Genomic DNA, 24,780 nt, shown 5'->3' with positions numbered 1-24,780 from the left:
TAAGTTGGTTAGTTTGATGCTCGCCTGGAGCATATCATTAGCTTCCCCTGAGGGCGAAATGCACAGCGTAGCCGTTGCTAGGTAACGGCCTTTTGTGTCGTTTTTTGTTTTCTCTGCGTCAATGTGAATATTGATAACTACAGTTCTGCTCGTTCCACTCAAGACAGATGGCGACGGAAAACAATGGTTTAAGGCACCATGTTTAAGCTGTGGTTCCCGAAAGGGAGGTTTGTGGTGCAACCTCACATCTGACAACTCGTTTTAAATACTCTAAAACCAACGTAATTCCTTCACACAAGGAAAGAAAACACGCTAATTTCGCCGTCAGGCTCTGGAGATATTCCTTGAAAGGACGGTAGTAGAGACTTTGCGCTCACACGTCAGATTGGCCGAGCGGTCTAAGGCGCCAGATTTAAGCTCTGGTTCCCTAAGGGGAGCGTGGGTTCGAACCCCACATCTGACAATGCATTTTAGATATTCCAAAACTACCAATTTCATACATGCGGGAAAACAAGTAAATTACGCGGGAACAGGTTCCACAGATACTACTAGAGACGGCAGTGACTATGGTGCTTGCCTTGCAAGTCTGATTGTCTGGCGGTCAGAAAGAATGGAAAGCTGCTAGGAGACATGGCTTTCGCCACGAGGCCAGGATTCGATTCCCGGTAGCCGAACATACTTTTGCTTGCTGTGTCTTGGTTATTCTCACAGCATTTACGATATCTTTGTGTTGTGGTTTTTGGGGTCCAAGCATCAGGCGAGCAAACGTGAAGGAAAGCAGATATGTGTTTAAATGAGAGTCAGGGCAGTAATAAAGGTGGATGAGACGGTGGATCGGGTATTGGACTGCAGACGTGCCACATTGCGTAGCTCGATAGCTGAGTAAGTTAGAGCGTCGTGCTGTGAACACAAAGGCCACGTATTCGACCGCACCAAGTGCCGTTTCATTTTCTCCCCTAAAAGACAATGCTTCCTCCAGCGTGACACTGCCAGGTAAATAACAAGCGATCTTCACAAGAAGTAAGATGTTTACACGTTGCGCGATACTGTCGCCAACGGCCATACCGCGCGTAGTGCAGCGGTTCTCGTATGTTCACCGGCGTTAAGATTCGTTGGCCGTGGTTAGTACTTGGATGCGTGCTCGGCTGGGAACTCGATGTGCTGTTCGCTTCTTTCATTTTGCATTTTTCCTTCGGTTTCGCTGTTGCTTAGCGATAATGATGCGGTCCCGCACGCTGGCGCCACTCTTACCTCTCGGTACACTAAGGGGCGAATCTGTGGCCACAATAAAATGAAAGATTCTGTCGTGTGTTTGTCGATTTTTGATCTCTCCCAGTCGTTTCTCGCACCTGCCCTCTACATATATGCCCATTTCCAAGCGTCAGCTTTCGCGTCAGCCGAGCAAAGTCGAGACATGGAGACACACGATGCTGAGAAACGAAACCCGCAGACTAGCGCCATGGCAGCACGGACTGAGACGAGGGGCGAAGGAAAACTATTCGTACCGCGACAGTTCACAGTTTCGAAGATCGCGTTTCGTTACGTGGAATACCCGTAGAAGAAAAAGGTACGTTTTGTGCGGTGGCCGGGAATCGAACCCGGATCAACTGCTTGGGAAGCAACCATGCTGACCGTTACACCACCACCGCGTTGTGCTGCGTCCCACCCACGCCCTCATGTGTCGGCTACCCTCCTGCCACCAGAGGCCGAAGGCGATGGCGCTGTAGGCGCTCAACGCCAGGGCGGAGGTGAGCACATCTGAACGCAGTGCGTAGGTGCTGCTAGGGCGATGTAGTGAAGCTAGAAGCAGAACTGACAGCCGTTGAAAAACTGCCCTTTAATTTACAGCAGGGCGATAAAACAAATATCTAATGTGACGTACTTACTGATGATCCAGAGACGATGCAGCATATGTGTGCCAATCCAGAAGTAGAAAGCGCCTAAGTATCACAATATTAAGTTGGTTAGTTTGATGCTCGCCTGGAGCATATCATTAGCTTCCCCTGAGGGCGAAATGCACAGCGTAGCCGTTGCTAGGTAACGGCCTTTTGTGTCGTTTTTTGTTTTCTCTGCGTCAATGTGAATATTGATAACTACAGTTCTGCTCGTTCCACTCAAGACAGATGGCGACGGAAAACAATGGTTTAAGGCACCATGTTTAAGCTGTGGTTCCCGAAAGGGAGGTTTGTGGTGCAACCTCACATCTGACAACTCGTTTTAAATACTCTAAAACCAACGTAATTCCTTCACACAAGGAAAGAAAACACGCTAATTTCGCCGTCAGGCTCTGGAGATATTCCTTGAAAGGACGGTAGTAGAGACTTTGTGCTCACACGTCAGATTGGCCGAGCGGTCTAAGGCGCCAGATTTAAGCTCTGGTTCCCTAAGGGGAGCGTGGGTTCGAACCCCACATCTGACAATGCATTTTAGATATTCCAAAACTACCAATTTCATACATGCGGGAAAACAAGTAAATTACGCGGGAACAGGTTCCACAGATACTACTAGAGACGGCAGTGACTATGGTGCTTGCCTTGCAAGTCTGATTGTCTGGCGGTCAGAAAGAATGGAAAGCTGCTAGGAGACATGGCTTTCGCCACGAGGCCAGGATTCGATTCCCGGTAGCCGAACATACTTTTGCTTGCTGTGTCTTGGTTATTCTCACAGCATTTACGATATCTTTGTGTTGTGGTTTTTGGGGTCCAAGCATCAGGCGAGCAAACGTGAAGGAAAGCAGATATGTGTTTAAATGAGTGTCAGGGCAGTAATAAAGGTGGATGAGACGGTGGATCGGGTATTGGACTGCAGACGTGCCACATTGCGTAGCTCGATAGCTGAGTAAGTTAGAGCGTCGTGCTGTGAACACAAAGGCCACGTATTCGACCGCACCAAGTGCCGTTTCATTTTTCTCCCCTAAAAGACAATGCTTCCTCCAGCGTGACACTGCCAGGTAAATAACAAGCGATCTTCACAAGAAGTAAGATGTTTACACGTTGCGCGATACTGTCGCCAACGGCCATACCGCGCGTAGTGCAGCGGTTCTCGTATGTTCACCGGCGTTAAGATTCGTTGGCCGTGGTTAGTACTTGGATGCGTGCTCGGCTGGGAACTCGATGTGCTGTTCGCTTCTTTCATTTTGCATTTTTCCTTCGGTTTCGCTGTTGCTTAGCGATAATGATGCGGTCCCGCACGCTGGCGCCACTCTTACCTCTCGGTACACTAAGGGGCGAATCTGTGGCCACAATAAAATGAAAGATTCTGTCGTGTGTTTGTCGATTTTTGATCTCTCCAGTCGTTTCTCGCACCTGCCCTCTACATATATGCCCATTTCCAAGCGTCAGCTTTCGCGTCAGCCGAGCAAAGTCGAGACAAGTCGACACATGGAGACACACGATGCTGAGAAACGAAACCCGCAGACTAGCGCCATGGCAGCACGGACTGAGACGAGGGGCGAAGGAAAACTATTCGTACCGCGACAGTTCACAGTTTCGAAGATCGCGTTTCGTTACGTGGAATACCCGTAGAAGAAAAAGGTACGTTTTGTGCGGTGGCCGGGAATCGAACCCGGATCAACTGCTTGGGAAGCAACCATGCTGACCGTTACACCACCACCGCGTTGTGCTGCGTCCCACCCACGCCCTCATGTGTCGGCTACCCTCCTGCCACCAGAGGCCGAAGGCGATGGCGCTGTAGGCGCTCAACGCCAGGGCGGAGGTGAGCACATCTGAACGCAGTGCGTAGGTGCTGCTAGGGCGATGTAGTGAAGCTAGAAGCAGAACTGACAGCCGTTGAAAAACTGCCCTTTAATTTACAGCAGGGCGATAAAACAAATATCTAATGTGACGTACTTACTGATGATCCAGAGACGATGCAGCATATGTGTGCCAATCCAGAAGTAGAAAGCGCCTAAGTATCACAATATTAAGTTGGTTAGTTTGATGCTCGCCTGGAGCATATCATTAGCTTCCCCTGAGGGCGAAATGCACAGCGTAGCCGTTGCTAGGTAACGGCCTTTTGTGTCGTTTTTTGTTTTCTCTGCGTCAATGTGAATATTGATAACTACAGTTCTGCTCGTTCCACTCAAGACAGATGGCGACGGAAAACAATGGTTTAAGGCACCATGTTTAAGCTGTGGTTCCCGAAAGGGAGGTTTGTGGTGCAACCTCACATCTGACAACTCGTTTTAAATACTCTAAAACCAACGTAATTCCTTCACACAAGGAAAGAAAACACGCTAATTTCGCCGTCAGGCTCTGGAGATATTCCTTGAAAGGACGGTAGTAGAGACTTTGTGCTCACACGTCAGATTGGCCGAGCGGTCTAAGGCGCCAGATTTAAGCTCTGGTTCCCTAAGGGGAGCGTGGGTTCGAACCCCACATCTGACAATGCATTTTAGATATTCCAAAACTACCAATTTCATACATGCGGGAAAACAAGTAAATTACGCGGGAACAGGTTCCACAGATACTACTAGAGACGGCAGTGACTATGGTGCTTGCCTTGCAAGTCTGATTGTCTGGCGGTCAGAAAGAATGGAAAGCTGCTAGGAGACATGGCTTTCGCCACGAGGCCAGGATTCGATTCCCGGTAGCCGAACATACTTTTGCTTGCTGTGTCTTGGTTATTCTCACAGCATTTACGATATCTTTGTGTTGTGGTTTTTGGGGTCCAAGCATCAGGCGAGCAAACGTGAAGGAAAGCAGATATGTGTTTAAATGAGTGTCAGGGCAGTAATAAAGGTGGATGAGACGGTGGATCGGGTATTGGACTGCAGACGTGCCACATTGCGTAGCTCGATAGCTGAGTAAGTTAGAGCGTCGTGCTGTGAACACAAAGGCCACGTATTCGACCGCACCAAGTGCCGTTTCATTTTTCTCCCCCTAAAAGACAATGCTTCCTCCAGCGTGACACTGCCAGGTAAATAACAAGCGATCTTCACAAGAAGTAAGATGTTTACACGTTGCGCGATACTGTCGCCAACGGCCATACCGCGCGTAGTGCAGCGGTTCTCGTATGTTCACCGGCGTTAAGATTCGTTGGCCGTGGTTAGTACTTGGATGCGTGCTCGGCTGGGAACTCGATGTGCTGTTCGCTTCTTTCATTTTGCATTTTTCCTTCGGTTTCGCTGTTGCTTAGCGATAATGATGCGGTCCCGCACGCTGGCGCCACTCTTACCTCTCGGTACACTAAGGGGCGAATCTGTGGCCACAATAAAATGAAAGATTCTGTCGTGTGTTTGTCGATTTTTGATCTCTCCCAGTCGTTTCTCGCACCTGCCCTCTACATATATGCCCATTTCCAAGCGTCAGCTTTCGCGTCAGCCGAGCAAAGTCGAGACATGGAGACACACGATGCTGAGAAACGAAACCCGCAGACTAGCGCCATGGCAGCACGGACTGAGACGAGGGGCGAAGGAAAACTATTCGTACCGCGACAGTTCACAGTTTCGAAGATCGCGTTTCGTTACGTGGAATACCCGTAGAAGAAAAAGGTACGTTTTGTGCGGTGGCCGGGAATCGAACCCGGATCAACTGCTTGGGAAGCAACCATGCTGACCGTTACACCACCACCGCGTTGTGCTGCGTCCCACCCACGCCCTCATGTGTCGGCTACCCTCCTGCCACCAGAGGCCGAAGGCGATGGCGCTGTAGGCGCTCAACGCCAGGGCGGAGGTGAGCACATCTGAACGCAGTGCGTAGGTGCTGCTAGGGCGATGTAGTGAAGCTAGAAGCAGAACTGACAGCCGTTGAAAAACTGCCCTTTAATTTACAGCAGGGCGATAAAACAAATATCTAATGTGACGTACTTACTGATGATCCAGAGACGATGCAGCATATGTGTGCCAATCCAGAAGTAGAAAGCGCCTAAGTATCACAATATTAAGTTGGTTAGTTTGATGCTCGCCTGGAGCATATCATTAGCTTCCCCTGAGGGCGAAATGCACAGCGTAGCCGTTGCTAGGTAACGGCCTTTTGTGTCGTTTTTTGTTTTCTCTGCGTCAATGTGAATATTGATAACTACAGTTCTGCTCGTTCCACTCAAGACAGATGGCGACGGAAAACAATGGTTTAAGGCACCATGTTTAAGCTGTGGTTCCCGAAAGGGAGGTTTGTGGTGCAACCTCACATCTGACAACTCGTTTTAAATACTCTAAAACCAACGTAATTCCTTCACACAAGGAAAGAAAACACGCTAATTTCGCCGTCAGGCTCTGGAGATATTCCTTGAAAGGACGGTAGTAGAGACTTTGTGCTCACACGTCAGATTGGCCGAGCGGTCTAAGGCGCCAGATTTAAGCTCTGGTTCCCTAAGGGGAGCGTGGGTTCGAACCCCACATCTGACAATGCATTTTAGATATTCCAAAACTACCAATTTCATACATGCGGGAAAACAAGTAAATTACGCGGGAACAGGTTCCACAGATACTACTAGAGACGGCAGTGACTATGGTGCTTGCCTTGCAAGTCTGATTGTCTGGCGGTCAGAAAGAATGGAAAGCTGCTAGGAGACATGGCTTTCGCCACGAGGCCAGGATTCGATTCCCGGTAGCCGAACATACTTTTGCTTGCTGTGTCTTGGTTATTCTCACAGCATTTACGATATCTTTGTGTTGTGGTTTTTGGGGTCCAAGCATCAGGCGAGCAAACGTGAAGGAAAGCAGATATGTGTTTAAATGAGTGTCAGGGCAGTAATAAAGGTGGATGAGACGGTGGATCGGGTATTGGACTGCAGACGTGCCACATTGCGTAGCTCGATAGCTGAGTAAGTTAGAGCGTCGTGCTGTGAACACAAAGGCCACGTATTCGACCGCACCAAGTGCCGTTTCATTTTTCTCCCCTAAAAGACAATGCTTCCTCCAGCGTGACACTGCCAGGTAAATAACAAGCGATCTTCACAAGAAGTAAGATGTTTACACGTTGCGCGATACTGTCGCCAACGGCCATACCGCGCGTAGTGCAGCGGTTCTCGTATGTTCACCGGCGTTAAGATTCGTTGGCCGTGGTTAGTACTTGGATGCGTGCTCGGCTGGGAACTCGATGTGCTGTTCGCTTCTTTCATTTTGCATTTTTCCTTCGGTTTCGCTGTTGCTTAGCGATAATGATGCGGTCCCGCACGCTGGCGCCACTCTTACCTCTCGGTACACTAAGGGGCGAATCTGTGGCCACAATAAAATGAAAGATTCTGTCGTGTGTTTGTCGATTTTTGATCTCTCCCAGTCGTTTCTCGCACCTGCCCTCTACATATATGCCCATTTCCAAGCGTCAGCTTTCGCGTCAGCCGAGCAAAGTCGAGACAAGTCGACACATGGAGACACACGATGCTGAGAAACGAAACCCGCAGACTAGCGCCATGGCAGCACGGACTGAGACGAGGGGCGAAGGAAAACTATTCGTACCGCGACAGTTCACAGTTTCGAAGATCGCGTTTCGTTACGTGGAATACCCGTAGAAGAAAAAGGTACGTTTTGTGCGGTGGCCGGGAATCGAACCCGGATCAACTGCTTGGGAAGCAACCATGCTGACCGTTACACCACCACCGCGTTGTGCTGCGTCCCACCCACGCCCTCATGTGTCGGCTACCCTCCTGCCACCAGAGGCCGAAGGCGATGGCGCTGTAGGCGCTCAACGCCAGGGCGGAGGTGAGCACATCTGAACGCAGTGCGTAGGTGCTGCTAGGGCGATGTAGTGAAGCTAGAAGCAGAACTGACAGCCGTTGAAAAACTGCCCTTTAATTTACAGCAGGGCGATAAAACAAATATCTAATGTGACGTACTTACTGATGATCCAGAGACGATGCAGCATATGTGTGCCAATCCAGAAGTAGAAAGCGCCTAAGTATCACAATATTAAGTTGGTTAGTTTGATGCTCGCCTGGAGCATATCATTAGCTTCCCCTGAGGGCGAAATGCACAGCGTAGCCGTTGCTAGGTAACGGCCTTTTGTGTCGTTTTTTGTTTTCTCTGCGTCAATGTGAATATTGATAACTACAGTTCTGCTCGTTCCACTCAAGACAGATGGCGACGGAAAACAATGGTTTAAGGCACCATGTTTAAGCTGTGGTTCCCGAAAGGGAGGTTTGTGGTGCAACCTCACATCTGACAACTCGTTTTAAATACTCTAAAACCAACGTAATTCCTTCACACAAGGAAAGAAAACACGCTAATTTCGCCGTCAGGCTCTGGAGATATTCCTTGAAAGGACGGTAGTAGAGACTTTGTGCTCACACGTCAGATTGGCCGAGCGGTCTAAGGCGCCAGATTTAAGCTCTGGTTCCCTAAGGGGAGCGTGGGTTCGAACCCCACATCTGACAATGCATTTTAGATATTCCAAAACTACCAATTTCATACATGCGGGAAAACAAGTAAATTACGCGGGAACAGGTTCCACAGATACTACTAGAGACGGCAGTGACTATGGTGCTTGCCTTGCAAGTCTGATTGTCTGGCGGTCAGAAAGAATGGAAAGCTGCTAGGAGACATGGCTTTCGCCACGAGGCCAGGATTCGATTCCCGGTAGCCGAACATACTTTTGCTTGCTGTGTCTTGGTTATTCTCACAGCATTTACGATATCTTTGTGTTGTGGTTTTTGGGGTCCAAGCATCAGGCGAGCAAACGTGAAGGAAAGCAGATATGTGTTTAAATGAGTGTCAGGGCAGTAATAAAGGTGGATGAGACGGTGGATCGGGTATTGGACTGCAGACGTGCCACATTGCGTAGCTCGATAGCTGAGTAAGTTAGAGCGTCGTGCTGTGAACACAAAGGCCACGTATTCGACCGCACCAAGTGCCGTTTCATTTTTCTCCCCTAAAAGACAATGCTTCCTCCAGCGTGACACTGCCAGGTAAATAACAAGCGATCTTCACAAGAAGTAAGATGTTTACACGTTGCGCGATACTGTCGCCAACGGCCATACCGCGCGTAGTGCAGCGGTTCTCGTATGTTCACCGGCGTTAAGATTCGTTGGCCGTGGTTAGTACTTGGATGCGTGCTCGGCTGGGAACTCGATGTGCTGTTCGCTTCTTTCATTTTGCATTTTTCCTTCGGTTTCGCTGTTGCTTAGCGATAATGATGCGGTCCCGCACGCTGGCGCCACTCTTACCTCTCGGTACACTAAGGGGCGAATCTGTGGCCACAATAAAATGAAAGATTCTGTCGTGTGTTTGTCGATTTTTGATCTCTCCCAGTCGTTTCTCGCACCTGCCCTCTACATATATGCCCATTTCCAAGCGTCAGCTTTCGCGTCAGCCGAGCAAAGTCGAGACAAGTCGACACATGGAGACACACGATGCTGAGAAACGAAACCCGCAGACTAGCGCCATGGCAGCACGGACTGAGACGAGGGGCGAAGGAAAACTATTCGTACCGCGACAGTTCACAGTTTCGAAGATCGCGTTTCGTTACGTGGAATACCCGTAGAAGAAAAAGGTACGTTTTGTGCGGTGGCCGGGAATCGAACCCGGATCAACTGCTTGGGAAGCAACCATGCTGACCGTTACACCACCACCGCGTTGTGCTGCGTCCCACCCACGCCCTCATGTGTCGGCTACCCTCCTGCCACCAGAGGCCGAAGGCGATGGCGCTGTAGGCGCTCAACGCCAGGGCGGAGGTGAGCACATCTGAACGCAGTGCGTAGGTGCTGCTAGGGCGATGTAGTGAAGCTAGAAGCAGAACTGACAGCCGTTGAAAAACTGCCCTTTAATTTACAGCAGGGCGATAAAACAAATATCTAATGTGACGTACTTACTGATGATCCAGAGACGATGCAGCATATGTGTGCCAATCCAGAAGTAGAAAGCGCCTAAGTATCACAATATTAAGTTGGTTAGTTTGATGCTCGCCTGGAGCATATCATTAGCTTCCCCTGAGGGCGAAATGCACAGCGTAGCCGTTGCTAGGTAACGGCCTTTTGTGTCGTTTTTTGTTTTCTCTGCGTCAATGTGAATATTGATAACTACAGTTCTGCTCGTTCCACTCAAGACAGATGGCGACGGAAAACAATGGTTTAAGGCACCATGTTTAAGCTGTGGTTCCCGAAAGGGAGGTTTGTGGTGCAACCTCACATCTGACAACTCGTTTTAAATACTCTAAAACCAACGTAATTCCTTCACACAAGGAAAGAAAACACGCTAATTTCGCCGTCAGGCTCTGGAGATATTCCTTGAAAGGACGGTAGTAGAGACTTTGCGCTCACACGTCAGATTGGCCGAGCGGTCTAAGGCGCCAGATTTAAGCTCTGGTTCCCTAAGGGGAGCGTGGGTTCGAACCCCACATCTGACAATGCATTTTAGATATTCCAAAACTACCAATTTCATACATGCGGGAAAACAAGTAAATTACGCGGGAACAGGTTCCACAGATACTACTAGAGACGGCAGTGACTATGGTGCTTGCCTTGCAAGTCTGATTGTCTGGCGGTCAGAAAGAATGGAAAGCTGCTAGGAGACATGGCTTTCGCCACGAGGCCAGGATTCGATTCCCGGTAGCCGAACATACTTTTGCTTGCTGTGTCTTGGTTATTCTCACAGCATTTACGATATCTTTGTGTTGTGGTTTTTGGGGTCCAAGCATCAGGCGAGCAAACGTGAAGGAAAGCAGATATGTGTTTAAATGAGAGTCAGGGCAGTAATAAAGGTGGATGAGACGGTGGATCGGGTATTGGACTGCAGACGTGCCACATTGCGTAGCTCGATAGCTGAGTAAGTTAGAGCGTCGTGCTGTGAACACAAAGGCCACGTATTCGACCGCACCAAGTGCCGTTTCATTTTTCTCCCCTAAAAGACAATGCTTCCTCCAGCGTGACACTGCCAGGTAAATAACAAGCGATCTTCACAAGAAGTAAGATGTTTACACGTTGCGCGATACTGTCGCCAACGGCCATACCGCGCGTAGTGCAGCGGTTCTCGTATGTTCACCGGCGTTAAGATTCGTTGGCCGTGGTTAGTACTTGGATGCGTGCTCGGCTGGGAACTCGATGTGCTGTTCGCTTCTTTCATTTTGCATTTTTCCTTCGGTTTCGCTGTTGCTTAGCGATAATGATGCGGTCCCGCACGCTGGCGCCACTCTTACCTCTCGGTACACTAAGGGGCGAATCTGTGGCCACAATAAAATGAAAGATTCTGTCGTGTGTTTGTCGATTTTTGATCTCTCCCAGTCGTTTCTCGCACCTGCCCTCTACATATATGCCCATTTCCAAGCGTCAGCTTTCGCGTCAGCCGAGCAAAGTCGAGACATGGAGACACACGATGCTGAGAAACGAAACCCGCAGACTAGCGCCATGGCAGCACGGACTGAGACGAGGGGCGAAGGAAAACTATTCGTACCGCGACAGTTCACAGTTTCGAAGATCGCGTTTCGTTACGTGGAATACCCGTAGAAGAAAAAGGTACGTTTTGTGCGGTGGCCGGGAATCGAACCCGGATCAACTGCTTGGGAAGCAACCATGCTGACCGTTACACCACCACCGCGTTGTGCTGCGTCCCACCCACGCCCTCATGTGTCGGCTACCCTCCTGCCACCAGAGGCCGAAGGCGATGGCGCTGTAGGCGCTCAACGCCAGGGCGGAGGTGAGCACATCTGAACGCAGTGCGTAGGTGCTGCTAGGGCGATGTAGTGAAGCTAGAAGCAGAACTGACAGCCGTTGAAAAACTGCCCTTTAATTTACAGCAGGGCGATAAAACAAATATCTAATGTGACGTACTTACTGATGATCCAGAGACGATGCAGCATATGTGTGCCAATCCAGAAGTAGAAAGCGCCTAAGTATCACAATATTAAGTTGGTTAGTTTGATGCTCGCCTGGAGCATATCATTAGCTTCCCCTGAGGGCGAAATGCACAGCGTAGCCGTTGCTAGGTAACGGCCTTTTGTGTCGTTTTTTGTTTTCTCTGCGTCAATGTGAATATTGATAACTACAGTTCTGCTCGTTCCACTCAAGACAGATGGCGACGGAAAACAATGGTTTAAGGCACCATGTTTAAGCTGTGGTTCCCGAAAGGGAGGTTTGTGGTGCAACCTCACATCTGACAACTCGTTTTAAATACTCTAAAACCAACGTAATTCCTTCACACAAGGAAAGAAAACACGCTAATTTCGCCGTCAGGCTCTGGAGATATTCCTTGAAAGGACGGTAGTAGAGACTTTGTGCTCACACGTCAGATTGGCCGAGCGGTCTAAGGCGCCAGATTTAAGCTCTGGTTCCCTAAGGGGAGCGTGGGTTCGAACCCCACATCTGACAATGCATTTTAGATATTCCAAAACTACCAATTTCATACATGCGGGAAAACAAGTAAATTACGCGGGAACAGGTTCCACAGATACTACTAGAGACGGCAGTGACTATGGTGCTTGCCTTGCAAGTCTGATTGTCTGGCGGTCAGAAAGAATGGAAAGCTGCTAGGAGACATGGCTTTCGCCACGAGGCCAGGATTCGATTCCCGGTAGCCGAACATACTTTTGCTTGCTGTGTCTTGGTTATTCTCACAGCATTTACGATATCTTTGTGTTGTGGTTTTTGGGGTCCAAGCATCAGGCGAGCAAACGTGAAGGAAAGCAGATATGTGTTTAAATGAGTGTCAGGGCAGTAATAAAGGTGGATGAGACGGTGGATCGGGTATTGGACTGCAGACGTGCCACATTGCGTAGCTCGATAGCTGAGTAAGTTAGAGCGTCGTGCTGTGAACACAAAGGCCACGTATTCGACCGCACCAAGTGCCGTTTCATTTTTCTCCCCTAAAAGACAATGCTTCCTCCAGCGTGACACTGCCAGGTAAATAACAAGCGATCTTCACAAGAAGTAAGATGTTTACACGTTGCGCGATACTGTCGCCAACGGCCATACCGCGCGTAGTGCAGCGGTTCTCGTATGTTCACCGGCGTTAAGATTCGTTGGCCGTGGTTAGTACTTGGATGCGTGCTCGGCTGGGAACTCGATGTGCTGTTCGCTTCTTTCATTTTGCATTTTTCCTTCGGTTTCGCTGTTGCTTAGCGATAATGATGCGGTCCCGCACGCTGGCGCCACTCTTACCTCTCGGTACACTAAGGGGCGAATCTGTGGCCACAATAAAATGAAAGATTCTGTCGTGTGTTTGTCGATTTTTGATCTCTCCCAGTCGTTTCTCGCACCTGCCCTCTACATATATGCCCATTTCCAAGCGTCAGCTTTCGCGTCAGCCGAGCAAAGTCGAGACAAGTCGACACATGGAGACACACGATGCTGAGAAACGAAACCCGCAGACTAGCGCCATGGCAGCACGGACTGAGACGAGGGGCGAAGGAAAACTATTCGTACCGCGACAGTTCACAGTTTCGAAGATCGCGTTTCGTTACGTGGAATACCCGTAGAAGAAAAAGGTACGTTTTGTGCGGTGGCCGGGAATCGAACCCGGATCAACTGCTTGGGAAGCAACCATGCTGACCGTTACACCACCACCGCGTTGTGCTGCGTCCCACCCACGCCCTCATGTGTCGGCTACCCTCCTGCCACCAGAGGCCGAAGGCGATGGCGCTGTAGGCGCTCAACGCCAGGGCGGAGGTGAGCACATCTGAACGCAGTGCGTAGGTGCTGCTAGGGCGATGTAGTGAAGCTAGAAGCAGAACTGACAGCCGTTGAAAAACTGCCCTTTAATTTACAGCAGGGCGATAAAACAAATATCTAATGTGACGTACTTACTGATGATCCAGAGACGATGCAGCATATGTGTGCCAATCCAGAAGTAGAAAGCGCCTAAGTATCACAATATTAAGTTGGTTAGTTTGATGCTCGCCTGGAGCATATCATTAGCTTCCCCTGAGGGCGAAATGCACAGCGTAGCCGTTGCTAGGTAACGGCCTTTTGTGTCGTTTTTTGTTTTCTCTGCGTCAATGTGAATATTGATAACTACAGTTCTGCTCGTTCCACTCAAGACAGATGGCGACGGAAAACAATGGTTTAAGGCACCATGTTTAAGCTGTGGTTCCCGAAAGGGAGGTTTGTGGTGCAACCTCACATCTGACAACTCGTTTTAAATACTCTAAAACCAACGTAATTCCTTCACACAAGGAAAGAAAACACGCTAATTTCGCCGTCAGGCTCTGGAGATATTCCTTGAAAGGACGGTAGTAGAGACTTTGCGCTCACACGTCAGATTGGCCGAGCGGTCTAAGGCGCCAGATTTAAGCTCTGGTTCCCTAAGGGGAGCGTGGGTTCGAACCCCACATCTGACAATGCATTTTAGATATTCCAAAACTACCAATTTCATACATGCGGGAAAACAAGTAAATTACGCGGGAACAGGTTCCACAGATACTACTAGAGACGGCAGTGACTATGGTGCTTGCCTTGCAAGTCTGATTGTCTGGCGGTCAGAAAGAATGGAAAGCTGCTAGGAGACATGGCTTTCGCCACGAGGCCAGGATTCGATTCCCGGTAGCCGAACATACTTTTGCTTGCTGTGTCTTGGTTATTCTCACAGCATTTACGATATCTTTGTGTTGTGGTTTTTGGGGTCCAAGCATCAGGCGAGCAAACGTGAAGGAAAGCAGATATGTGTTTAAATGAGAGTCAGGGCAGTAATAAAGGTGGATGAGACGGTGGATCGGGTATTGGACTGCAGACGTGCCACATTGCGTAGCTCGATAGCTGAGTAAGTTAGAGCGTCGTGCTGTGAACACAAAGGCCACGTATTCGACCGCACCAAGTGCCGTTTCATTTTTCTCCCCTAAAAGACAATGCTTCCTCCAGCGTGACACTGCCAGGTAAATAACAAGCGATCTTCACAAGAAGTAAGATGTTTACACGTTGCGCGATACTGTCGCCAACGGCCATACCGCGCGTAGTGCAGCGGTTCTCGTATGTTCACCGGCGTTAAGATTCGTTGGCCGTGGTTAGTACTTGGATGCGTGCTCGGCTGGGAACTCGATGTGCTGTTCGCTTCTTTCATTTTGCATTTTTCCTTCGGTTTCGCTGTTGCTTAGCGATAATGATGCGGTCCCGCACGCTGGCGCCACTCTTACCTCTCGGTACACTAAGGGGCGAATCTGTGGCCACAATAAAATGAAAGATTCTGTCGTGTGTTTGTCGATTTTTGATCTCTCCCAGTCGTTTCTCGCACCTGCCCTCTACATATATGCCCATTTCCAAGCGTCAGCTTTCGCGTCAGCCGAGCAAAGTCGAGACATGGAGACACACGATGCTGAGAAACGAAACCCGCAGACTAGCGCCATGGCAGCACGGACTGAGACGAGGGGCGAAGGAAAACTATTCGTACCGCGACAGTTCACAGTTTCGAAGATCGCGTTTCGTTACGTGGAATACCCGTAGAAGAAAAAGGTACGTTTTGTGCGGTGGCCGGGAATCGAACCCGGATCAACTGCTTGGGAAGCAACCATGCTGACCGTTACACCACCACCGCGTTGTGCTGCGTCCCACCCACGCCCTCATCTGTCGGCTACCCTCCTGCCACCAGAGGCCGAAGGCGATGGCGCTGTAGGCGCTCAACGCCAGGGCGGAGGTGAGCACATCTGAACGCAGTGCGTAGGTGCTGCTAGGGCGATGTAGTGAAGCTAGAAGCAGAACTGACAGCCGTTGAAAAACTGCCCTTTAATTTACAGCAGGGCGATAAAACAAATATCTAATGTGACGTACTTACTGATGATCCAGAGACGATGCAGCATATGTGTGCCAATCCAGAAGTAGAAAGCGCCTAAGTATCACAATATTAAGTTGGTTAGTTTGATGCTCGCCTGGAGCATATCATTAGCTTCCCCTGAGGGCGAAATGCACAGCGTAGCCGTTGCTAGGTAACGGCCTTTTGTGTCGTTTTTTGTTTTCTCTGCGTCAATGTGAATATTGATAACTACAGTTCTGCTCGTTCCACTCAAGACAGATGGCGACGGAAAACAATGGTTTAAGGCACCATGTTTAAGCTGTGGTTCCCGAAAGGGAGGTTTGTGGTGCAACCTCACATCTGACAACTCGTTTTAAATACTCTAAAACCAACGTAATTCCTTCACACAAGGAAAGAAAACACGCTAATTTCGCCGTCAGGCTCTGGAGATATTCCTTGAAAGGACGGTAGTAGAGACTTTGTGCTCACACGTCAGATTGGCCGAGCGGTCTAAGGCGCCAGATTTAAGCTCTGGTTCCCTAAGGGGAGCGTGGGTTCGAACCCCACATCTGACAATGCATTTTAGATATTCCAAAACTACCAATTTCATACATGCGGGAAAACAAGTAAATTACGCGGGAACAGGTTCCACAGATACTACTAGAGACGGCAGTGACTATGGTGCTTGCCTTGCAAGTCTGATTGTCTGGCGGTCAGAAAGAATGGAAAGCTGCTAGGAGACATGGCTTTCGCCACGAGGCCAGGATTCGATTCCCGGTAGCCGAACATACTTTTGCTTGCTGTGTCTTGGTTATTCTCACAGCATTTACGATATCTTTGTGTTGTGGTTTTTGGGGTCCAAGCATCAGGCGAGCAAACGTGAAGGAAAGCAGATATGTGTTTAAATGAGTGTCAGGGCAGTAATAAAGGTGGATGAGACGGTGGATCGGGTATTGGACTGCAGACGTGCCACATTGCGTAGCTCGATAGCTGAGTAAGTTAGAGCGTCGTGCTGTGAACACAAAGGCCACGTATTCGACCGCACCAAGTGCCGTTTCATTTTTCTCCCCTAAAAGACAATGCTTCCTCCAGCGTGACACTGCCAGGTAAATAACAAGCGATCTTCACAAGAAGTAAGATGTTTACACGTTGCGCGATACTGTCGCCAACGGCCATACCGCGCGTAGTGCAGCGGTTCTCGTATGTTCACCGGCGTTAAGATTCGTTGGCCGTGGTTAGTACTTGGATGCGTGCTCGGCTGGGAACTCGATGTGCTGTTCGCTTCTTTCATTTTGCATTTTTCCTTCGGTTTCGCTGTTGCTTAGCGACAATGATGCGGTCCCGCACGCTGGCGCCACTCTTACCTCTCGGTACACTAAGGGGCGAATCTGTGGCCACAATAAAATGAAAGATTCTGTCGTGTGTTTGTCGATTTTTGATCTCTCCCAGTCGTTTCTCGCACCTGCCCTCTACATATATGCCCATTTCCAAGCGTCAGCTTTCGCGTCAGCCGAGCAAAGTCGAGACAAGTCGACACATGGAGACACACGATGCTGAGAAACGAAACCCGCAGACTAGCGCCATGGCAGCACGGACTGAGACGAGGGGCGAAGGAAAACTATTCGTACCGCGACAGTTCACAGTTTCGAAGATCGCGTTTCGTTACGTGGAATACCCGTAGAAGAAAAAGGTACGTTTTGTGCGGTGGCCGGGAATCGAACCCGGATCAACTGCTTGGGAAGCAACCATGCTGACCGTTACACCACCACCGCGTTGTGCTGCGTCCCACCCACGCCCTCATGTGTCGGCTACCCTCCTGCCACCAGAGGCCGAAGGCGATGGCGCTGTAGGCGCTCAACGCCAGGGCGGAGGTGAGCACATCTGAACGCAGTGCGTAGGTGCTGCTAGGGCGATGTAGTGAAGCTAGAAGCAGAACTGACAGCCGTTGAAAAACTGCCCTTTAATTTACAGCAGGGCGATAAAACAAATATCTAATGTGACGTACTTACTGATGATCCAGAGACGATGCAGCATATGTGTGCCAATCCAGAAGTAGAAAGCGCCTAAGTATCACAATATTAAGTTGGTTAGTTTGATGCTCGCCTGGAGCATATCATTAGCTTCCCCTGAGGGCGAAATGCACAGCGTAGCCGTTGCTAGGTAACGGCCTTTTGTGTCGTTTTTTGTTTTCTCTGCGTCAATGTGAATATTGATAACTACAGTTCTGCTCGTTCCACTCAAGACAGATGGCGACGGAAAACAATGGTTTAAGGCACCATGTTTAAGCTGTGGTTCCCGAAAGGGAGGTTTGTGGTGCAACCTCACATCTGACAACTCGTTTTAAATACTCTAAAACCAACGTAATTCCTTCACACAAGGAAAGAAAACACGCTAATTTCGCCGTCAGGCTCTGGAGATATTCCTTGAAAGGACGGTAGTAGAGACTTTGTGCTCACACGTCAGATTGGCCGAGCGGTCTAAGGCGCCAGATTTAAGCTCTGGTTCCCTAAGGGGAGCGTGGGTTCGAACCCCACATCTGACAATGCATTTTAGATATTCCAAAACTACCAATTTCATACATGCGGGAAAACAAGTAAATTACGCGGGAACAGGTTCCACAGATACTACTAGAGACGGCAGTGACTATGGTGCTTGCCTTGCAAGTCTGATTGTCTGGCGGTCAGAAAGAATGGAAAGCTGCTAGGAGACATGGCTTTCGCCACGAGGCCAGGATTCGATTCCCGGTAGCCGAACATACTTTTGCTTGCTGTGTCTTGGTTATTCTCACAGCATTTACGATATCTTTGTGTTGTGGTTTTTGGGGTCCAAGCATCAGGCGAGCAAACGTGAAGGAAAGCAGATATGTGTTTAAATGAGTGTCAGGGCAGTAATAAAGGTGGATGAGACGGTGGATCGGGTATTGGACTGCAGACGTGCCACATTGCGTAGCTCGATAGCTGAGTAAGTTAGAGCGTCGTGCTGTGAACACAAAGGCCACGTATTCGACCGCACCAAGTGCCGTTTCATTTTTCTCCCCTAAAAGACAATGCTTCCTCCAGCGTGACACTGCCAGGTAAATAACAAGCGATCTTCACAAGAAGTAAGATGTTTACACGTTGCGCGATACTGTCGCCAACGGCCATACCGCGCGTAGTGCAGCGGTTCTCGTATGTTCACCGGCGTTAAGATTCGTTGGCCGTGGTTAGTACTTGGATGCGTGCTCGGCTGGGAACTCGATGTGCTGTTCGCTTCTTTCATTTTGCATTTTTCCTTCGGTTTCGCTGTTGCTTAGCGATAATGATGCGGTCCCGCACGCTGGCGCCACTCTTACCTCTCGGTACACTAAGGGGCGAATCTGTGGCCACAATAAAATGAAAGATTCTGTCGTGTGTTTGTCGATTTTTGATCTCTCCCAGTCGTTTCTCGCACCTGCCCTCTACATATATGCCCATTTCCAAGCGTCAGCTTTCGCGTCAGCCGAGCAAAGTCGAGACATGGAGACACACGATGCTGAGAAACGAAACCCGCAGACTAGCGCCATGGCAGCACGGACTGAGACGAGGGGCGAAGGAAAACTATTCGTACCGCGACAGTTCACAGTTTCGAAGATCGCGTTTCGTTACGTGGAATACCCGTAGAAGAAAAAGGTACGTTTTGTGCGGTGGCCGGGAATCGAACCCGGATCAACTGCTTGGGAAGCAACCATGCTGACCGTTACACCACCACCGCGTTGTGCTGCGTCCCACCCACGCCCTCATGTGTCGGCTACCCTCCTGCCACCAGAGGCCGAAGGCGATGGCGCTGTAGGCGCTCAACGCCAGGGCGGAGGTGAGCACATCTGAACGCAGTGCGTAGGTGCTGCTAGGGCGATGTAGTGAAGCTAGAAGCAGAACTGACAGCCGTTGAAAAACTGCCCTTTAATTTACAGCAGGGCGATAAAACAAATATCTAATGTGACGTACTTACTGATGATCCAGAGACGATGCAGCATATGTGTGCCAATCCAGAAGTAGAAAGCGCCTAAGTATCACAATATTAAGTTGGTTAGTTTGATGCTCGCCTGGAGCATATCATTAGCTTCCCCTGAGGGCGAAATGCACAGCGTAGCCGTTGCTAGGTAACGGCCTTTTGTGTCGTTTTTTGTTTTCTCTGCGTCAATGTGAATATTGATAACTACAGTTCTGCTCGTTCCACTCAAGACAGATGGCGACGGAAAACAATGGTTTAAGGCACCATGTTTAAGCTGTGGTTCCCGAAAGGGAGGTTTGTGGTGCAACCTCACATCTGACAACTCGTTTTAAATACTCTAAAACCAACGTAATTCCTTCACACAAGGAAAGAAAACACGCTAATTTCGCCGTCAGGCTCTGGAGATATTCCTTGAAAGGACGGTAGTAGAGACTTTGCGCTCACACGTCAGATTGGCCGAGCGGTCTAAGGCGCCAGATTTAAGCTCTGGTTCCCTAAGGGGAGCGTGGGTTCGAACCCCACATCTGACAATGCATTTTAGATATTCCAAAACTACCAATTTCATACATGCGGGAAAACAAGTAAATTACGCGGGAACAGGTTCCACAGATACTACTAGAGACGGCAGTGACTATGGTGCTTGCCTTGCAAGTCTGATTGTCTGGCGGTCAGAAAGAATGGAAAGCTGCTAGGAGACATGGCTTTCGCCACGAGGCCAGGATTCGATTCCCGGTAGCCGAACATACTTTTGCTTGCTGTGTCTTGGTTATTCTCACAGCATTTACGATATCTTTGTGTTGTGGTTTTTGGGGTCCAAGCATCAGGCGAGCAAACGTGAAGGAAAGCAGATATGTGTTTAAATGAGAGTCAGGGCAGTAATAAAGGTGGATGAGACGGTGGATCGGGTATTGGACTGCAGACGTGCCACATTGCGTAGCTCGATAGCTGAGTAAGTTAGAGCGTCGTGCTGTGAACACAAAGGCCACGTATTCGACCGCACCAAGTGCCGTTTCATTTTTCTCCCCTAAAAGACAATGCTTCCTCCAGCGTGACACTGCCAGGTAAATAACAAGCGATCTTCACAAGAAGTAAGATGTTTACACGTTGCGCGATACTGTCGCCAACGGCCATACCGCGCGTAGTGCAGCGGTTCTCGTATGTTCACCGGCGTTAAGATTCGTTGGCCGTGGTTAGTACTTGGATGCGTGCTCGGCTGGGAACTCGATGTGCTGTTCGCTTCTTTCATTTTGCATTTTTCCTTCGGTTTCGCTGTTGCTTAGCGATAATGATGCGGTCCCGCACGCTGGCGCCACTCTTACCTCTCGGTACACTAAGGGGCGAATCTGTGGCCACAATAAAATGAAAGATTCTGTCGTGTGTTTGTCGATTTTTGATCTCTCCCAGTCGTTTCTCGCACCTGCCCTCTACATATATGCCCATTTCCAAGCGTCAGCTTTCGCGTCAGCCGAGCAAAGTCGAGACATGGAGACACACGATGCTGAGAAACGAAACCCGCAGACTAGCGCCATGGCAGCACGGACTGAGACGAGGGGCGAAGGAAAACTATTCGTACCGCGACAGTTCACAGTTTCGAAGATCGCGTTTCGTTACGTGGAATACCCGTAGAAGAAAAAGGTACGTTTTGTGCGGTGGCCGGGAATCGAACCCGGATCAACTGCTTGGGAAGCAACCATGCTGACCGTTACACCACCACCGCGTTGTGCTGCGTCCCACCCACGCCCTCATGTGTCGGCTACCCTCCTGCCACCAGAGGCCGAAGGCGATGGCGCTGTAGGCGCTCAACGCCAGGGCGGAGGTGAGCACATCTGAACGCAGTGCGTAGGTGCTGCTAGGGCGATGTAGTGAAGCTAGAAGCAGAACTGACAGCCGTTGAAAAACTGCCCTTTAATTTACAGCAGGGCGATAAAACAAATATCTAATGTGACGTACTTACTGATGATCCAGAGACGATGCAGCATATGTGTGCCAATCCAGAAGTAGAAAGCGCCTAAGTATCACAATATTAAGTTGGTTAGTTTGATGCTCGCCTGGAGCATATCATTAGCTTCCCCTGAGGGCGAAATGCACAGCGTAGCCGTTGCTAGGTAACGGCCTTTTGTGTCGTTTTTTGTTTTCTCTGCGTCAATGTGAATATTGATAACTACAGTTCTGCTCGTTCCACTCAAGACAGATGGCGACGGAAAACAATGGTTTAAGGCACCATGTTTAAGCTGTGGTTCCCGAAAGGGAGGTTTGTGGTGCAACCTCACATCTGACAACTCGTTTTAAATACTCTAAAACCAACGTAATTCCTTCACACAAGGAAAGAAAACACGCTAATTTCGCCGTCAGGCTCTGGAGATATTCCTTGAAAGGACGGTAGTAGAGACTTTGCGCTCACACGTCAGATTGGCCGAGCGGTCTAAGGCGCCAGATTTAAGCTCTGGTTCCCTAAGGGGAGCGTGGGTTCGAACCCCACATCTGACAATGCATTTTAGATATTCCAAAACTACCAATTTCATACATGCGGGAAAACAAGTAAATTACGCGGGAACAGGTTCCACAGATACTACTAGAGACGGCAGTGACTATGGTGCTTGCCTTGCAAGTCTGATTGTCTGGCGGTCAGAAAGAATGGAAAGCTGCTAGGAGACATGGCTTTCGCCACGAGGCCAGGATTCGATTCCCGGTAGCCGAACATACTTTTGCTTGCTGTGTCTTGGTTATTCTCACAGCATTTACGATATCTTTGTGTTGTGGTTTTTGGGGTCCAAGCATCAGGCGAGCAAACGTGAAGGAAAGCAGATATGTGTTTAAATGAGTGTCAGGGCAGTAATAAAGGTGGATGAGACGGTGGATCGGGTATTGGACTGCAGACGTGCCACATTGCGTAGCTCGATAGCTGAGTAAGTTAGAGCGTCGTGCTGTGAACACAAAGGCCACGTATTCGACCGCACCAAGTGCCGTTTCATTTTTCTCCCCTAAAAGACAATGCTTCCTCCAGCGTGACACTGCCAGGTAAATAACAAGCGATCTTCACAAGAAGTAAGATGTTTACACGTTGCGCGATACTGTCGCCAACGGCCATACCGCGCGTAGTGCAGCGGTTCTCGTATGTTCACCGGCGTTAAGATTCGTTGGCCGTGGTTAGTACTTGGATGCGTGCTCGGCTGGGAACTCGATGTGCTGTTCGCTTCTTTCATTTTGCATTTTTCCTTCGGTTTCGCTGTTGCTTAGCGATAATGATGCGGTCCCGCACGCTGGCGCCACTCTTACCTCTCGGTACACTAAGGGGCGAATCTGTGGCCACAATAAAATGAAAGATTCTGTCGTGTGTTTGTCGATTTTTGATCTCTCCCAGTCGTTTCTCGCACCTGCCCTCTACATATATGCCCATTTCCAAGCGTCAGCTTTCGCGTCAGCCGAGCAAAGTCGAGACAAGTCGACACATGGAGACACACGATGCTGAGAAACGAAACCCGCAGACTAGCGCCATGGCAGCACGGACTGAGACGAGGGGCGAAGGAAAACTATTCGTACCGCGACAGTTCACAGTTTCGAAGATCGCGTTTCGTTACGTGGAATACCCGTAGAAGAAAAAGGTACGTTTTGTGCGGTGGCCGGGAATCGAACCCGGATCAACTGCTTGGGAAGCAACCATGCTGACCGTTACACCACCACCGCGTTGTGCTGCGTCCCACCCACGCCCTCATGTGTCGGCTACCCTCCTGCCACCAGAGGCCGAAGGCGATGGCGCTGTAGGCGCTCAACGCCAGGGCGGAGGTGAGCACATCTGAACGCAGTGCGTAGGTGCTGCTAGGGCGATGTAGTGAAGCTAGAAGCAGAACTGACAGCCGTTGAAAAACTGCCCTTTAATTTACAGCAGGGCGATAAAACAAATATCTAATGTGACGTACTTACTGATGATCCAGAGACGATGCAGCATATGTGTGCCAATCCAGAAGTAGAAAGCGCCTAAGTATCACAATATTAAGTTGGTTAGTTTGATGCTCGCCTGGAGCATATCATTAGCTTCCCCTGAGGGCGAAATGCACAGCGTAGCCGTTGCTAGGTAACGGCCTTTTGTGTCGTTTTTTGTTTTCTCTGCGTCAATGTGAATATTGATAACTACAGTTCTGCTCGTTCCACTCAAGACAGATGGCGACGGAAAACAATGGTTTAAGGCACCATGTTTAAGCTGTGGTTCCCGAAAGGGAGGTTTGTGGTGCAACCTCACATCTGACAACTCGTTTTAAATACTCTAAAACCAACGTAATTCCTTCACACAAGGAAAGAAAACACGCTAATTTCGCCGTCAGGCTCTGGAGATATTCCTTGAAAGGACGGTAGTAGAGACTTTGCGCTCACACGTCAGATTGGCCGAGCGGTCTAAGGCGCCAGATTTAAGCTCTGGTTCCCTAAGGGGAGCGTGGGTTCGAACCCCACATCTGACAATGCATTTTAGATATTCCAAAACTACCAATTTCATACATGCGGGAAAACAAGTAAATTACGCGGGAACAGGTTCCACAGATACTACTAGAGACGGCAGTGACTATGGTGCTTGCCTTGCAAGTCTGATTGTCTGGCGGTCAGAAAGAATGGAAAGCTGCTAGGAGACATGGCTTTCGCCACGAGGCCAGGATTCGATTCCCGGTAGCCGAACATACTTTTGCTTGCTGTGTCTTGGTTATTCTCACAGCATTTACGATATCTTTGTGTTGTGGTTTTTGGGGTCCAAGCATCAGGCGAGCAAACGTGAAGGAAAGCAGATATGTGTTTAAATGAGAGTCAGGGCAGTAATAAAGGTGGATGAGACGGTGGATCGGGTATTGGACTGCAGACGTGCCACATTGCGTAGCTCGATAGCTGAGTAAGTTAGAGCGTCGTGCTGTGAACACAAAGGCCACGTATTCGACCGCACCAAGTGCCGTTTCATTTTTCTCCCCTAAAAGACAATGCTTCCTCCAGCGTGACACTGCCAGGTAAATAACAAGCGATCTTCACAAGAAGTAAGATGTTTACACGTTGCGCGATACTGTCGCCAACGGCCATACCGCGCGTAGTGCAGCGGTTCTCGTATGTTCACCGGCGTTAAGATTCGTTGGCCGTGGTTAGTACTTGGATGCGTGCTCGGCTGGGAACTCGATGTGCTGTTCGCTTCTTTCATTTTGCATTTTTCCTTCGGTTTCGCTGTTGCTTAGCGATAATGATGCGGTCCCGCACGC

General features: G+C 49.5%; 25 non-coding genes across 25 annotated transcripts; 13 read left to right on the top strand and 12 right to left on the bottom strand.

Moving 5' to 3' along the window:
* The first annotated feature begins 379 nt into the window (after positions 1 to 379).
* On the top strand, positions 380 to 463 carry Trnal-uaa (transfer RNA leucine (anticodon UAA)). The gene has a single exon. It is a non-coding gene; the product is annotated as a tRNA-Leu (tRNA).
* Positions 464 to 1,577: 1,114 nt separating this feature from the next.
* On the bottom strand, positions 1,578 to 1,649 carry Trnag-ccc (transfer RNA glycine (anticodon CCC)). Its single transcript has one exon. It is a non-coding gene; the product is annotated as a tRNA-Gly (tRNA).
* A 686-nt stretch (positions 1,650 to 2,335) lies between these two features.
* Positions 2,336 to 2,419, top strand: Trnal-uaa (transfer RNA leucine (anticodon UAA)). The gene has a single exon. It is a non-coding gene; the product is annotated as a tRNA-Leu (tRNA).
* A 1,124-nt stretch (positions 2,420 to 3,543) lies between these two features.
* On the bottom strand, positions 3,544 to 3,615 carry Trnag-ccc (transfer RNA glycine (anticodon CCC)). Its single transcript has one exon. It is a non-coding gene; the product is annotated as a tRNA-Gly (tRNA).
* A 686-nt stretch (positions 3,616 to 4,301) lies between these two features.
* On the top strand, positions 4,302 to 4,385 carry Trnal-uaa (transfer RNA leucine (anticodon UAA)). Its single transcript has one exon. It is a non-coding gene; the product is annotated as a tRNA-Leu (tRNA).
* Positions 4,386 to 5,501: 1,116 nt separating this feature from the next.
* Positions 5,502 to 5,573, bottom strand: Trnag-ccc (transfer RNA glycine (anticodon CCC)). Its single transcript has one exon. It is a non-coding gene; the product is annotated as a tRNA-Gly (tRNA).
* Positions 5,574 to 6,259: 686 nt separating this feature from the next.
* Positions 6,260 to 6,343, top strand: Trnal-uaa (transfer RNA leucine (anticodon UAA)). Its single transcript has one exon. It is a non-coding gene; the product is annotated as a tRNA-Leu (tRNA).
* A 1,125-nt stretch (positions 6,344 to 7,468) lies between these two features.
* Positions 7,469 to 7,540, bottom strand: Trnag-ccc (transfer RNA glycine (anticodon CCC)). Its single transcript has one exon. It is a non-coding gene; the product is annotated as a tRNA-Gly (tRNA).
* A 686-nt stretch (positions 7,541 to 8,226) lies between these two features.
* Trnal-uaa (transfer RNA leucine (anticodon UAA)) lies at positions 8,227 to 8,310 on the top strand. Its single transcript has one exon. It is a non-coding gene; the product is annotated as a tRNA-Leu (tRNA).
* A 1,125-nt stretch (positions 8,311 to 9,435) lies between these two features.
* Positions 9,436 to 9,507, bottom strand: Trnag-ccc (transfer RNA glycine (anticodon CCC)). Its single transcript has one exon. It is a non-coding gene; the product is annotated as a tRNA-Gly (tRNA).
* A 686-nt stretch (positions 9,508 to 10,193) lies between these two features.
* Positions 10,194 to 10,277, top strand: Trnal-uaa (transfer RNA leucine (anticodon UAA)). Its single transcript has one exon. It is a non-coding gene; the product is annotated as a tRNA-Leu (tRNA).
* A 1,115-nt stretch (positions 10,278 to 11,392) lies between these two features.
* On the bottom strand, positions 11,393 to 11,464 carry Trnag-ccc (transfer RNA glycine (anticodon CCC)). Its single transcript has one exon. It is a non-coding gene; the product is annotated as a tRNA-Gly (tRNA).
* Positions 11,465 to 12,150: 686 nt separating this feature from the next.
* Positions 12,151 to 12,234, top strand: Trnal-uaa (transfer RNA leucine (anticodon UAA)). Its single transcript has one exon. It is a non-coding gene; the product is annotated as a tRNA-Leu (tRNA).
* A 1,125-nt stretch (positions 12,235 to 13,359) lies between these two features.
* Trnag-ccc (transfer RNA glycine (anticodon CCC)) lies at positions 13,360 to 13,431 on the bottom strand. Its single transcript has one exon. It is a non-coding gene; the product is annotated as a tRNA-Gly (tRNA).
* Positions 13,432 to 14,117: 686 nt separating this feature from the next.
* Trnal-uaa (transfer RNA leucine (anticodon UAA)) lies at positions 14,118 to 14,201 on the top strand. Its single transcript has one exon. It is a non-coding gene; the product is annotated as a tRNA-Leu (tRNA).
* Positions 14,202 to 15,316: 1,115 nt separating this feature from the next.
* Trnag-ccc (transfer RNA glycine (anticodon CCC)) lies at positions 15,317 to 15,388 on the bottom strand. The gene has a single exon. It is a non-coding gene; the product is annotated as a tRNA-Gly (tRNA).
* Positions 15,389 to 16,074: 686 nt separating this feature from the next.
* On the top strand, positions 16,075 to 16,158 carry Trnal-uaa (transfer RNA leucine (anticodon UAA)). The gene has a single exon. It is a non-coding gene; the product is annotated as a tRNA-Leu (tRNA).
* A 1,125-nt stretch (positions 16,159 to 17,283) lies between these two features.
* On the bottom strand, positions 17,284 to 17,355 carry Trnag-ccc (transfer RNA glycine (anticodon CCC)). The gene has a single exon. It is a non-coding gene; the product is annotated as a tRNA-Gly (tRNA).
* A 686-nt stretch (positions 17,356 to 18,041) lies between these two features.
* On the top strand, positions 18,042 to 18,125 carry Trnal-uaa (transfer RNA leucine (anticodon UAA)). The gene has a single exon. It is a non-coding gene; the product is annotated as a tRNA-Leu (tRNA).
* A 1,115-nt stretch (positions 18,126 to 19,240) lies between these two features.
* On the bottom strand, positions 19,241 to 19,312 carry Trnag-ccc (transfer RNA glycine (anticodon CCC)). Its single transcript has one exon. It is a non-coding gene; the product is annotated as a tRNA-Gly (tRNA).
* A 686-nt stretch (positions 19,313 to 19,998) lies between these two features.
* Trnal-uaa (transfer RNA leucine (anticodon UAA)) lies at positions 19,999 to 20,082 on the top strand. Its single transcript has one exon. It is a non-coding gene; the product is annotated as a tRNA-Leu (tRNA).
* Positions 20,083 to 21,197: 1,115 nt separating this feature from the next.
* On the bottom strand, positions 21,198 to 21,269 carry Trnag-ccc (transfer RNA glycine (anticodon CCC)). The gene has a single exon. It is a non-coding gene; the product is annotated as a tRNA-Gly (tRNA).
* A 686-nt stretch (positions 21,270 to 21,955) lies between these two features.
* Positions 21,956 to 22,039, top strand: Trnal-uaa (transfer RNA leucine (anticodon UAA)). The gene has a single exon. It is a non-coding gene; the product is annotated as a tRNA-Leu (tRNA).
* Positions 22,040 to 23,164: 1,125 nt separating this feature from the next.
* Trnag-ccc (transfer RNA glycine (anticodon CCC)) lies at positions 23,165 to 23,236 on the bottom strand. The gene has a single exon. It is a non-coding gene; the product is annotated as a tRNA-Gly (tRNA).
* A 686-nt stretch (positions 23,237 to 23,922) lies between these two features.
* Trnal-uaa (transfer RNA leucine (anticodon UAA)) lies at positions 23,923 to 24,006 on the top strand. The gene has a single exon. It is a non-coding gene; the product is annotated as a tRNA-Leu (tRNA).
* The last annotated feature ends 774 nt before the right edge of the window (positions 24,007 to 24,780 follow it).

This window comes from Schistocerca serialis, unplaced genomic scaffold, assembly GCF_023864345.2.
Source record: "Schistocerca serialis cubense isolate TAMUIC-IGC-003099 unplaced genomic scaffold, iqSchSeri2.2 HiC_scaffold_613, whole genome shotgun sequence".
Classification (NCBI taxonomy): domain Eukaryota; kingdom Metazoa; phylum Arthropoda; class Insecta; order Orthoptera; family Acrididae; genus Schistocerca; species Schistocerca serialis.
Note: the sequence above shows the minus strand (reverse complement) of the source record. Positions and strands in the feature narration are given on the sequence as shown.